Below are 14755 nucleotides of genomic sequence, written 5' to 3' on the forward strand. Positions count from 1 at the left end.
ATTTTTGCTCAGAAAAGCGTCATTTTGAAACCAAAAAAACACTTTTTTTTATTAGGGTTACAATAACACTCCCAAAGAATGAAAGAAAACTCACTCACAACTCACTCAAGTCTCACTTTCTCCATGTTCTGTCGCAGTCGCCGTTCCCCGTCGAGCTGCCGTTGTTCACCTGCGTCTGCTACCTCTGCTCTGATTTGTGCCATATTATCTTTGTGAATTTTACCTATGTTGCCCTCTGCTTTGTATTTCTTCACATCTCCACTATCCGCAACTCCATCGTGCTATCACCATTCACGAGTTCAACTACTTCTCCTACAGTCCTATCTCTACTCTGGTTTGCACCGTTGTGAAATCCATGACTATTTGTCGCCATCGTTTCGTGCTGCTGCTGCACCCTCACCACCGCTGCCTGCTGCACCCTTGTCTTTGATTTGCTGTTACTGGGACTTTGCCCCTTCTTTTCTTCTGTATCCTCTATTTTTTGTATGCCTTTTGCCCTTTCTTTGAGCCTTTGCTTCTTGATTTAGTTTTTTTTTTGCTTTTAAAATTTTATTGCTTCTAATTTTAGCCTATTGCTTATCGTTTATGTTAGATGGTCAGATAGTTTATCCATTTATGGCTGATTAGTAATTAATTATTTTGATTAGAGTTAATTTGATTATTTGATATTGTTCAATGTTCAATTAAAGATTTAGTATTATAGATTTAGAATTTTTAATTTTATGTGTTCTATGTTGTATTTGTATAAGAATAATTATAGAGAATTTGAATGTGTATTTTAAAGTATTTGTTATAATGTATGCTATTATTTTAATTTATTATGTACTTTAAGATTGATATTATTAATTTTGAAGGGTTAGAATTGAATAAATATACATTATCTATAATATATATGTGTGTGTGTGTGTGTGTGTGTATAAACTTCATAACAGGTGAATTCGTACGAGTCTACGAGTTAACTCGTGAGTCGAGTCTAAGTCAGCTCCATAAGTTTACTTAGACTCACGAGTTTGACAACCTTGCAACTAACTACTCTAATATATCAAACAAGAATGGACATCAATGACTAAAGGATCACCAAAGTCAACAATTTCAAGCCAAGAGAGTAGAAAAACTAAGTAGAGACTAAGCCAAACATTTTATCAAACACTTGGTGTGCATGAGAATAAAATAATATTAAATTACAATAAAACAAATTCTAAAACTACCAAAACAAGAAAGTGACAATGACAACTAAAGAAAGCAATAAATTACATGGAAACATAAAATTGCATTAATTGGAATTAGAATAACAAAAGTGTTCATAACATGAAAAATGCCATAAAAGAGAAAATAACAAAAGAGATGAAGAAGATAAAGAAAAGAAAGCATAAAACATAAATGAAACTACATTAAAGCAAGAATTAAAGTGCTGAAATTAAAAAGAAACTAAGTTAAAAACCTTAATTCTAGAGAGAGGGGGGAGCTTCTCTCTCTAGAAACTAAGAGAAAACATAATAAAAACTAAACCTAATTGCCCCCTTAATCCTTCTTCAATTTGGCTTAAATAGCTTCAAAAAATGAGTTGGATTGGGTTTTGGGGCCCAAAAATCGCTGCCAGCAAGTTGCAGTTAATGAGGTCACGTGTAGGGACCTGTGCGGACGCACAGATGTGTGCGTCCGCACACATGCTGAATCCTGACTTGTGCGTACGCACAAGTACCTATGCGTACGCACACTTCGAATTATGTCCACCATAACAAATTGCATATCATTTTGAAGTCCCGGACATTAGCTTTCCAATGTTGCTGGAACCGCCTCATTTGGACCTCTGTAGCTCAAGTTATGACCAATTTAGTACATAGAGGTCAGGGCTAGTAGCTTTCCAAATCCTTCATTTCTTGAATTCTTCCCTTTTGCATGCTCTTTTTCTCACTTCTTCAACCCATACTTGCCTTGGAAACCTGAAAATAACTTAACAAATACATAAAGGCATCAAATGGGATTAAAGTGAATAAAATTGACTAAATTAAGCACAAAAGAGCATGTTTTCACTTTCAAGCACAATTTAGGAAGAAATCTCAAAAGTATGCAATTTAGGTGAATAAATGTGGGTTTATGTGATGGAATCTACTCAAATCAAACCAAAATATATCGTAAAATATGGATTCATCACTCATCCTTCTGACTTCTGAATTCCATATCTTGAAAAACTTGAAAAAAATTTTTGGTTTTCTAATGCTTACCTGCTCTGATGTAATGCCACTTTCAAAAGTATTATACAAACTTTCTTTTGTAATAGCTCTGACAATAAGTTTTGGGAGTTGGTACAATACCCTGTATACATCATAATTAATTATCTACTGGATATTAAAAAAAAACAAAATTGGTAATAAAATAACATCTAGGAAGAAGAACTTATATTCGTAAGAATATAGCATTTTGGATATTATTCTTTGGCATACTTTGAGAAAATCCGCAAAATCTCACAATGTAATCTTGAAGTAGAGTATGCATAGACTCTAAAATGTGTTTCCAAAACCACAAATCGCTGGGGAAATAAAATGAAGGAAGCCATTAGTCTGAGGCTTGACGGAGGAAAAATGTCGGTAAAGATTTTTACAAAAATATTGCGTTGCAAGTATAGTTCTAAACCAACAATTAAACCTCAATCAATGTTTAAATTGTTTGTCACAAATACAACCCAATAAAATTAACCGAGGTATTCAAACCTTAGGTCGTCTCTCAAAGTATTGCAGGAAAGTATGTTTATTATTGGTTATAAGATTGTATCTTTTTGGGGTTTGAGTTTAATAAGCAAGGAATGTAAATAACAAGAAAATAACTAACAACTAAGAAAAGTCCTAGCAAGGGTTGAGAATCGGAATTCCTATCCTCATTATCATTATCAATTGTGATGGTAATTGCAAATTGCTCTTACTTAGTTAACCTTTAACAATTGAAGGAAAGTCAAGTGAGCAAATTAACTTGAGTTCACAAGTCCTAATCAAAGACTAGAGTTAGTGAAGCTCAAGCCAACTAGCAACTTTCAATCCCCAACCAACAAGAGACTTTGACAATTCAAGAGTCTCCAAATTACTCAATCCAAGCTAAGAATACAAAAATCTAAATTAAAATTCTCCCAAGCATTTTATCAAACACTTGGAAGGCACAAAATAAAAGAATAGAAAAGTAATAAGAGAATGTAAAATCTAAGACTAACAATTGCAAGGAATCAATAATAAAAAATGAAGAAAGAAACAATAAACATGAAATACCTCAAATTGCATTAAAAAGGAAATTGAATCTAACATGAAGAGTTCATAAACTAAATTGGGAAAATAGAAAAAATCAACAAGAAAAGATAAACTAAGATGCTAGAATAATAGAATGTAAAATAGAAACTAAATTAAAGCAAGATGGAAATCTGAATTCTAGAAGAGATAAAACTAAAAATCCTAAACCTAGAGAGAGGAGAGAGCCTCTCTCTCTAGAAAATTGCATCTAAAACCTAACGTGTGAATGAATGAGAAGTGTGTGTTTTCCCTGCTTTACTCTACAACCTCTAATCTATAATTTTGGGCCTGAAACTGGGTCAAAAGCTGCCCAAAAATCGCCCCCAGCGTTCTCTGTTTAATGCAACATGTGACGCTCTGTCACGCGTATGTGTTAGCCACGCGTACGTGTCACTGGACTTCGGCACTAGCCACGCGTAGGCGTTAGCCACGAATGTGCTCCTATGTCTGTTGCACCGGTCATCCGTACGCATCACCCACGCATGTGCGTCGCTACCAGATTCTGAAATACTTTATTTCTTGTGTTCCTTCCACTTTTGCATGCTTCCTTTCCATCCTCTAAGCCATTCCTTCCCTGGAAAACCTGAAATCACTTAACACACATTTCACGGCATCGAATGGTAATATGAGAAGATTAAAATTAGCGAATTTAAGGCCAAAGAAGCATATTTTCAATTATAGCACAAAATTACGAAGGAAAATGTAAAACATACAAATTATATGAATAAGTGTGAGAATAATGGATAAAATCCACTCAATTTAATACAAAATAAACCGCAAAATAGTGGTTTTTCAATCTTCCCACACTTAAACATTAGCATGTCCTCATGTTAAGCTCAAGAGAAGCTATAAAGGAGGTGAAGAGGAATGGTAGAATTTATGAAATGCAACCTATCTATATGAATGCAACTAAATGAAAAATGCTTTTTCCCACTTGGTTAAGAGTAAATCAACCTTCCAAAAACAAATATGAACTGAATTCCACTAATTTGAATTCCAAAATAAAGTACAAGTAGACGTGCAAGAAGAAAGCTCGTGAAAGCTGAGAACAAAGAATCGAGCATCGAACCCTCACCGGAAGTGTATATACTCTAATCACTCAAGTGTTTGAGGTTCGAATCTCTCAATTCTCTACTAATCTTGCTTTCTAAGACTTGCTCTTCTTCTACCAATCAACAAAAATTTAATGCACGAATACACATATCAAGAGGTCTTTTAAGGGTTGTAATGGGGTTAGGGTCAAGGTAGGATTGTATTTGGTTAAGTGGACAAAAATCTGAATCCTTGATTAACCTAAACTTCCCACCTAACTTAAGACAATCCATGTAATCAGAATATAAAATCTAACTACCCATTAACTATGTTTACCACATATTCATGCATTCGAATTTTGAGTCCAGTACATATGCATTGCTATCACCATTTACTTTGGGGCATTTTGTCCCCTTTTTTATTTGCTTTTTTTTTTCTTTTTTTCTTATTTTTCTTTTCTTTTGTTTTTCTCAATGCATATGATTAAGGTATTGAATGCATGAACATGTCCTCAACATTCTTTTCACATTTTCACAAAAAAAGTCTAACATACTCAATTCCCAAACCAAATATTGCCAAACCCAACTTCCCCACACTTAAATCATGAACACTTTCACTAGTCTAAGCTAACCAAGGATTCAAATTAAGGATATTATTGTATTTTACTTAGAGTTAATGATGTGCTAAAATAAAGAATAAGTGGGGTAAAATAGGCTCAACATTGGTTTGCAAAGGATAATGAAAGGGTAAGGCCATATGGGTATGTAAGCTCAGTGAAGCAAAGGCCTCAATCACGTAGGTGCATGCATACATCAAACAATGGAAATATAGAATCAAGCAAGACAAAGATCACAATTTTAGAAAGAACAACACACACCAAAACAAAGTATTGGTTGATAAAATGCAACCAATCAAATAGGTTCAAAATTCTCACTGGTTTTATGTGATCGAGCTCTAAACCATGTTCCAAAATAAATTTCTTCAAGCAAGTTCAACAGAAACTTTAATTCAAATTAGTGAAATGCTATAAAATAGTTTCTTGGAAAAGAATTCATCACTTCAACCAAGTGGTAGCAAAATGCAAGCAATTAACTAACCATGCAATCTATCATGCAATCAACTCATTAACAAAGAAAACTAAACATTGGTATTGAGACAAGAAGTAGTTACCCATTGGAAGTCGGTATCGACCTCCTCACACTTAAAGATTGCACCGTCCTCGGTGCATGAAAAGATGGGCAAGTGGATGGGTGGCTACAACTGATACTTTTTCTCAAAAGATGGTGCAGCGGTACTTGTTTGTCGCCCCATTTAGAAGTGTTCCGTGTCCCTTCTTGGTGGCTATCCTAAAAGAAGAGAAAAAGGAAGAAGAATAACCCACAAACAAAGATATGCAAACAAATAAAATATGGGTGGGCTAATGCCAAATAATAATGAGGTTCTCAACTACATGGTAGCTACAACATGCAAGTGGGAAAGTAATATAGGCAAATGGCATATCAATAGTGCAAGAAATGCAACAATGAGAGTGAGAGAGTGGGTCATGAAAGACAACATAAGTTCATATCAATGCAAAAGGAATACAAGTGTCATAAAAGAGTAGCATTGAACTATAAATAATATCACCCAACAATATAAAACAGGTCACTAAGCGCCAAAGCAATGGAAAAAAATATTCAACAGGTGGGTAAGAAAGTATAATACCAATAGAAAAATAGCAAACTTAGAAAAGAAAATAAAAATATGCACAAAGTTAAAATGCAATGAATGAAAATATGCCAATGCAATAAGTAAAAGAGAATGAAAGAGGATAAGGATGAGAAGTTAAAGAAATGAAGAAGAATAAAATAAGAAAGGAGGAAGAAAGAAAGAGAAAGGAGAAAGAAATCGGGTAGAGAAGCGACGCGTAAGCGTCGTCCACGCCTACGCGTGGGTTGCGGAATGGGGATACGACGCATACGCGTCGGTCACGAGTACGCGTGAGAAGCAAAAATTAGAAGGTGACGCGTACGCGTCAGTCACGCCTACGCGTGGCGGTGAATTGTGCTCTTCACACATCACTCGCACAGTACCTACACAACTCTCATGTTTTATTACTGGACCATCAAAATTTTGGCGTCAATGCGCACGCGTCATCCACGCGTATGCGTGGATGGCCAAAATTGTAAATGACGCGTACGCGTAAGCGATGCGCACACGTGGGTTGTGCTGTGCACCTGGCACTCCACCAGTGTGGTCTTGGCACAACTTACTGTCCAAGCTGCACCGTCGCGCCGTTTCAGCACGGTTTGGGCACGAACCAAATTTGCGCATTGACGCGTACGCGTCGGTCACGCGTACGCGTGCAAGCCTCTTTTTTTTTTTAATTTTAATTTAACAGGCTACCAAAGTAATATCAAACATTAATAAACAAGTGAAATCACAATGTAAACTAAATAAACCTAACTAAAAATGAAAATTTAACTTATTACCAATATAAATAAAAGAGAAAATAGAAAGAATTTACCATGGTGGGGGTGTTTCCCACCTAGCACTTGTAGTTAAAGTCCTTAAGTTGGACATTTGGTGAGCTCCTTATCATGGTGGCTTGTGCTTGAACTCATCTTGAAACTTCCACCAACGCTTGGACTTTCAATAAGCTCCAACATTTTCAAGTGAATTTACCAAGCCTTGGTGAAGTTCTTCACAAGTTTTGAGCTCCCAAAGTTGATCCTCTTGTATGCTGACATCCCAAATCTTGTTCCTACACCCGTCTTTAAGTTGATCATCATTATTCCAACCGGGTGGCAAGCAATCCAAATTCTCACTGAGGCATCCAAACAACTTCCTAGACCTATTCAATTGAGCTCTACACCAATCCTTGCACTTAGACTTTGAGCATGCAATCATATTGAACCTTGTATGAAAACTCCAACTACTAACCGTCTCCCTTTTGCTCTTAAAGCCATAAAGAGCTCTAAGTTGACCATTTATCTCAAGCAAACCATATTCAAATGAGAAAGTAAAGTTTAAGGATAAGACTTTTACCCACTTGAATGTTGTGTTAGATGGTAATGGCTTGGAGAGAGGTGTTTTTAATGATCTTTCAAGATCCACTCCCTTGTGCTCTTCCTTGACTACTTCCACCTCTTGGCAAGCTTCTTCAACTTCTTCAAAGTCTTCCACTATGATATGCTTTGGAGATTGTACACCCTCCTCAATATCAGTTTTAAGCTTCTTGGAAGGAATTTCTATGACTTGAGATTCCCATGGAGGTTCGACATCTCCTAAATCTTCAACTACTTCCTCTTCTTCACTAACTTCGGCTTTCTCCACTTGCTCTAGTATAAAATCCAACTCCTCCTTGATGACTTTCACCTCTTGACAACTTTCTTCAATTCCCACTTTCTTGTTAACTTCTTCTAACTCTTCCTCATTGATCAAGTCATGTATTGGAGGGTGTATACATTCCTTCTCAACATTGGTTTCACATCTGATGGAAGAAGATTCAACAAGATTCCTATTGTCACTTGGTGTAGAGTTGTCTTCAATGATGAAACTTCTCTCTTGTTCAACCTCCCGTAATTCTTCAACTATTCCTTCATTTTCAAGGGTCTCTCATACCCCCACCTTTTGGGCCTCCTCTTGCTTCTTTTGAAGTATGGATGCATGAATCCGATCCATTAAGTCTCTAAGACGATCCCTTCTCTCTTGTTCCATGTTACCAGCATAATTGGGATCGTATTGCTCTTGGATTGATGGATATGGGTGAAAAGAAAGTGCACTAGAGCTCGAGGGTTGAGTATAGGGGGTAGAGGGTGGATCCACATGGGATATAAGAGCTTGGAGAGTAGAGGTGAGACCAGTGAGAGTAGAGGTAAGTGTGGTTTGAAGCTCTCGTTGTCCTTGGCAAATAACACTAAAGGTATCATTTATGGGAGCTTAGGGTGGATAGGAGGGTTCATTGGTTGGGAGAAAAGGCTCATAATACGAAGGTGGTTCTTCTTGATATGGGTATAGAGATGGTGTATATTGAGGTGGTGGTTCTTGGGGGTAATTGTGTTGGGATGTGGGTGGTTCTATGTATGGTTCATTTGGCTCATAAGGTAGTTGGTATGGGGGATTGATGCACCACTATTTCGTGGTGCATTCTATGCTGAATTTAAGAGATTTTATCACCCTTTTCCCACATTTATTCCATGAAATGGCATGGTTTCATTCATTTCTCCTAATTTGTGCTTAAATGTGAAAACATACTTTTTAGGCCCTTAATTGGTTAATTTTGATTCACCTTTGATTCCACTAGATGCCTTGATGTGTTTGTTAGTGAATTCAGGTTGAAAAGGCTAGGAATGGATCAAAAGAGTGAAGAGAAAAGCATGCAAAGTGGAGAAATCATGGAAAATCAAGCATTTGGAGTGCATTCATCGACGCGCACGCGTGGCAGACGCGCGTGCGTGAATTTGAAGTCCCCATGGCGACGCGTACGCGTGACATGACGCATATGCGTGGAACGTAAAATGCCAAGCGATGCGTACACGTGACCCACGCGTACGCGTTGTAGCTCGCACGTGACTTCATTAAAGTGAAAACGTTGGGGGCGATTTCTGGGCTTCCCAGGCCCAAATCCAACTCGTTTTTGAGCCTATTACATGCAGAAATCAAGAGGAGTCAGGGGGGAGCACATAGTTTGAATTTTGATCATGCTTTAGTTAGTTTCTAGAGAGAAAAGCTCTCTCTTCTCTCTAGAATTAGGTTAGGTGTAGATTAGGATTTCTTAGATCTAGGTTTAATTCATGCTTTGATTTACTTTTCCTTTACAAATTCTTGTTCTTCTAATCTTGCTTTCCTAGTTTTGTATTTCATTCCTTGTATTTGTTTACTTTGTTGTTGATGCACTCTTGTTCCTTCTATTTTTCTTTTAATGCAATTTATGTTTGATTTCCTTTATTGTTGATTTGAATTCTTGTCATTTCTTTCCTTGCAATTAGTAGTATAGATCTATATTTCTTGCAATTTTATCTTGCTTTCCTTTTGTGCCTTCCAAGTGTTTGATTAAATGCTTGGAAGGATGTTAGAGTAGATTTTTGTATTCTTGGCTTGGGATGGTAACTTAGGTAAAATTGAGTTGCTAATGTCCAAGTCTTGATAATTGGTGTCCATTGACTCTAGCTTCCACTAAGTTAATTAGTGAGTGGTTAGGACTTATGGATTAGGATTGGTGTAGCTCATTTGACTTTCCTTCACTTATTAAAGGATGACTCAATGAGATTGATCCTTACAATTATCATGTTGTGGTTAGTAACAAGGATAAAGATCCTTAACCATCAACCCTTGCCAAGACCTTTTTGTCATTTGAATTTCATGTACTTTCTTGCAATTTACCATATCCAAAATCCCAAAATATACTATCCATAACCAATAACAAGAACACTTTCCTGCAATTCCTTTGAGAGACGAACCGAGGTTTGAATACTTCGGTTATTTTTATTGGGGTTTGTACTTATGACAAACAATTTTTTGCATGAGAGGATTATTTGTTGGTTTAGAAACTATACTTGCAATGAGAATTCATTAAGGAATTCTAAACCACGAAAAATTCCTTCATAAGAAAGGTGCTGTTGCCGGGGAATTGCAAATGTGTCTTGTTATTGGTTATTGTATATATGTGAATATTGTGAATATGTTTACCTTTTGTCTATTTGTTAGTTTTTGCTAGTTTTAGGATTTAGTTTTCTTTGTTTTTTATTTGATTTTATTTTCATTTGCCCTTGCTATCATGAATTCTCACCCTTTTGGCTATGAGTTTGGTTACAATTATGTTGTAGGAAATGAAAGCTTCAATGAGGATATGCATCAAGGATGGAACAATCAAGTTTGGGAGGAGCCTCAAGGGATTGATCAATCTTCTTGGCAACAACCTCCTCCGGTCTCTTATAGGTATAATCCAACCCCTAATGCATATCAATCCAATAGCTATGGTGTACCCCCTTGTAGTTACCAACAAGCCCCACCATATGCTTGTGAACCTCATCCTCAACATAACCCTCAACCATACTTACAAGTCTCTTTTTACCAAACACCTTCATATGACCCTAATCCTTACCCACCATACCAACAACTCTATGAGCTATATGAACCACACATGGAACCACTACCATTCCCACCTCAACACCTACAAGAACCACCTCCTCCATACTATTACCAAGATAAGCCACCTCCAATGTTTGCAAATTTTCACCCACAAGATAAATTCTACTTTCCACCACAACCCTCCATGGAAGAATATTCATGTCCATCGATCCAAGAGTAATATGATCTCACTTATGCTAGCAATTTGGAACAAGAATCAAGAGATCACCTCAAGGAATCAATGGACCAGCTTCAAGCAACCATCCGTCAAAAGATAGACTCATGGGATTCATGCCACAAGCAAAACATGTCCAAGGATGATTGTGGAGGAGCAACCGTGGAGTGTGTTGCGCAACAAGTGAAGATAATGGAAAGTGTTGAACCGCCACACCCCTACCAAGAAGAACCATCTTCCTATTATGAACCCTTCCTCCAAAATAATGAACCCTCCTATCCACCCCAAGCCCCAATGGATGATTTTCTCACTTTGCTACTTCAAGGGCAAGAAAAGATGCAAAGGGAGGTGCTAGAATTCATGACCGCCTTAGATGCGGTGGTAAATCGATTAGCCTCCCAATGCTTGAGCACTCAAGAAACTTCCATGGCCACATGTGGAGAAACATTCGAAGAGCATAGCATGAAGGAGAGATTGGAAACTCCGGTGGAAAATGTGGAATGTTGCTTTGTGTTAGAACAATTGGAGGAAGCTTTGATTGCTGAAGAAGAGGAAGAAGTGGTTGAAGACTTAGGAGATGCAAAACCCCCATGGGAATATAAAGTCAAAGAAAACCCCTCCAAGAAGATTGAATTTGATGTTGAGGAGGAAAGTGCACAACCTCCAAGGCATATTTCATATGAAGAATTGGACGAGATAGAGCAAGAATTGAGTTCCCTTGGTGATGAAGATCATACATCAAACCTTCTTGGTGGTGGTAAAATTGATGAACAAAGGCTTGAATTTGAGAAATCTTGTGAAGAGGTGGAGGTCCTTAGAGAAAGAAGAACGGGAGTCAAATGCGCTTTATCAAGACCCATGGAAGCTTCTTTGCCTAGGTTGTCATCTACTCCTTCATTTGAGTGGATAAGAGTCATCTCTATTATCTTTATTGTTCCACTTGAATATGGCTTGCTTGAAACGAATGGTCAAATTAGGGAACTTTGTGAGATGAAGCACAAAGAAGGATGTTTCGTAGTTGGCGTTGTAAATCAAGGCTCATTTTGGTTGACACACCAAAGATGAGATACAAGGGTTGGACTAATGCTCAATTAGGTGGGTCTAGAAGGAGAATTTGACACTTCATTGAGAGTTCATCTTGCTTACCACCCGGATGGACTAATGATGATCAATTTAAATATGGGTGTCAAAACAAAGTGTGGGATCCCGAATCGCACAAGGAGAATCAATTTTGGGAGCTCATGGTTTGTGAAGAACTCCATCAAAGCTTGGTAGCATTAATTTCGAAGAATAGAGCTTATTGGAGACTCAAGTATTGGTGGATGTTCAAGGATGGATTCAAGCACAAGCCACCTTGATGAGAAGCTCCCCATAAGTCCAACTTAAGGATAATAAATAAAAGTGCTAGGTGGGAGACACCCCACTATGGTAATATCTTTTCATTTTTTCTCTTTTGTAAATATTGGTAGAATTAGTTTAATTTCATGTTTTAATTGTTTTGTTGAGTTTAGTTGGTAGTTTAATATGTTGAATAATGTTTTATGGTGTTTTGGTAGCTGTTTGGAGGTTTGGAATGCTTGGTTTGGTGAAAAAACACGGAAAAATTTTGAAAAATAGAGCACCAACCCACGCGTACGCGTGACCCACGTTTTCTTGACCATCCACGCGCACGTGTCACCCACGCGTACATGTGGATCCCAAATTTTCACTTCCCAGCCAAAAACCCGAGAGTTGTGCGTGAAGTGTGCCAGATTTGTGCCTCCACTCACGCGTATGTGTCACTCCACGCGTACGCGCCGCCTCTCTGAATAAGACATCACGCGTACGCGTGACACACGCGTACGCGTGACACACGCGTACGCGTGACACACGCGTACGCGTGACACACGCGTACGCGTCGCTTCCATTTCACCACCCCCATGCGTACGCATCACATCACGCGCACGCGAGGCTTGCCTTGTCTCACACACTTCTTTTCTCATCTTCTTCACATTTCTTTCCTTCTCCTCTCTTCTTCCCTTTTCATTTCCTTCTTCACCCATCATCTAACACTACCAAACACCATTTATAACAATTCCTTTTAGTTAGTTAGTTATTTAGTTAGTTTTATTTTTTGTTAAATTTTTGTTTTCATACTAAGTGTTGGATTATTAATTTTGTTTGCTGTTTATTGCTGCTTATTAACTTGATGCTATTTTAGCATAATTGTTGTTGTTATTCGTTGTTGGATTCTTTGTTGAGGTTATAATTTATTACTTGGTTTTGAATTTTTCATGCTTAACCTTTGTGAACACCAAGAGAATGACATTGCCTTTCAAGCTTCTTAAACCTTTTGAATTGCATGATTTGGCCACTATGTGATTTGAATTCTTTCTTTGATTAGGCAATTTCTTGATGGGTGTTATGCATTTATCTTAATGCATTGTGTTTCTTGATCATATGCATCCATATGTTTTTGGCTTGAATGCTTTCATGCTTCTTTATTGCTTGTTTGGTTGTCTTAACCTACGAGTTTAGAGCATCTCAAGCACACTAGAATGAGTGAAGCACATACTTTCTTTGTGTAATTGTGACATAGCTCTCTATGATAGTGTGTGTGTTCTAAAGGGCACCTAATTTAGAATTCACACACCTAGTCTTCCTTAATGTCACACAAAACTCACTCACTTCATTCTAGTGGTTTTTACCTCATTCCAACAATGTATGCTTCCTTGCTTTTGCATTTACTTTTCTTACTATCCTGCCTTCTATTTTTAGGATGAGTCATTATAAGCTAAAATGGAAGCGGGACAAAGAACACGCAGCAACCGGTTGATCCACCAGCTGAAGGTGGCAACTCGGCATGTCGCCGTACCCCTTACTCATCTTTGAATGCACCGAGGACGGTGCAAACTTTTAAGTGTGGGGAGGTCGCCTAACTAGTCGGCATTTTTGGGTGACAATTTTTTAATCCCAACACTTTTGCATTTCATTTTTAGGTCCTTTAGGATTTTGTGTTGCATTTTGTTGCATGCATATAATAATAAGCTTAGTCAAAATAATGAAAATTTTCAAGAAATTTATCTATAGGGGACCCCAATTGATTTGAGTAAAAAAATTTTTCAAATTTTTTTCAACAAACTTGCTTGAATTATATCTTGTGGAACATGATTTTTTGAACTAAGAACACAAGCAAGTGAGTTTTGAACCTTAATTGTGTGGTTACATTTTATAACTACTTATCTTCCTTCTTGTGTGCATTATTCTCTTTCTATGATTATAATCTTTGATTTGTTTGATTCTTTATGTCCATTATTTTGTGTATACATGCACTTATATGATTGAGGCCATCATTTTATTTAGCTCACTTACTCAAATAGCCTACCTTTTATCTTCTATTATTAGCCAACTTTGAGCCTACGATTAACCCACTTATTCTTAATTTTAGCACATTACAAGCCTTAAAGTGAAAAATAATAAATGTCCTTTATTTGGATCTTTGATTAGCTTAGGCTAGTGAGTATGTGTATCATTCAAGCGTGGAGAAACTTGGGACATTAGTTGAGAAAAAGGTGTGTTTTGTATTTCTATTGAAAATATTGGGAATTGGGTACATACTCATGCGTTAATTAAATGTAAAACCATATGCATTGATACTTTTGTATATACTTTATTGTAAAAATAAAAAAATGAGAAAATAAAAAAGAAAAAATATATATCAAAAAAAAAAAAAAGAAAAAAATAGAAAAAGAAAGAAAAAGAAAAGAAATAAAAAGGGGACAAAATGCCCCAAAGTGAAGCTCAATAATAATCAATGCATATGAGTTATGATCAAGAAAAGAATGCATGAGTATGTGAAAAAGTGAAGAATGGGTAGTTAGGTTAGCTTTGAAATTGTATAGGTTGTTATATAGGTTAGGTGGGAAGTTTAAGTTAATCAAAGATTCATCAAGTCCACTTGACCATATGCATCCTACCTTTATCCTAGCCCCATTACAACCTATGAATAAGACCTCATGATAATTGTATGCATGCATGAAATAATTGTTGATTGTTAGATGAAAAACAAATCTTGAAAAGCATGATTAGAGGAGAATTGAGTGAATCAACCCTAAACACTTGAGCGACTAGAGTGCATACACATTCGGTGAGGGTTCGATTGCTCAATTACATGTTTTCACCT

At 37.0% G+C, this 14755-nt stretch overlaps 1 pseudogene; it reads right to left on the reverse strand.

Moving 5' to 3' along the window:
- Window positions 1-250: 250 nt before the first annotated feature.
- Window positions 251-14755, reverse strand: part of LOC107633460 (general transcription and DNA repair factor IIH subunit TFB2-like) — a 41570-nt pseudogene continuing 27065 nt past the window's right edge.

The sequence above is a fragment of the Arachis ipaensis genome, chromosome B3, assembly GCF_059453495.1.
Source record: "Arachis ipaensis isolate K30076 ecotype BB chromosome B3, ASM5945349v1, whole genome shotgun sequence".
Lineage (NCBI taxonomy): Eukaryota > Viridiplantae > Streptophyta > Magnoliopsida > Fabales > Fabaceae > Arachis > Arachis ipaensis.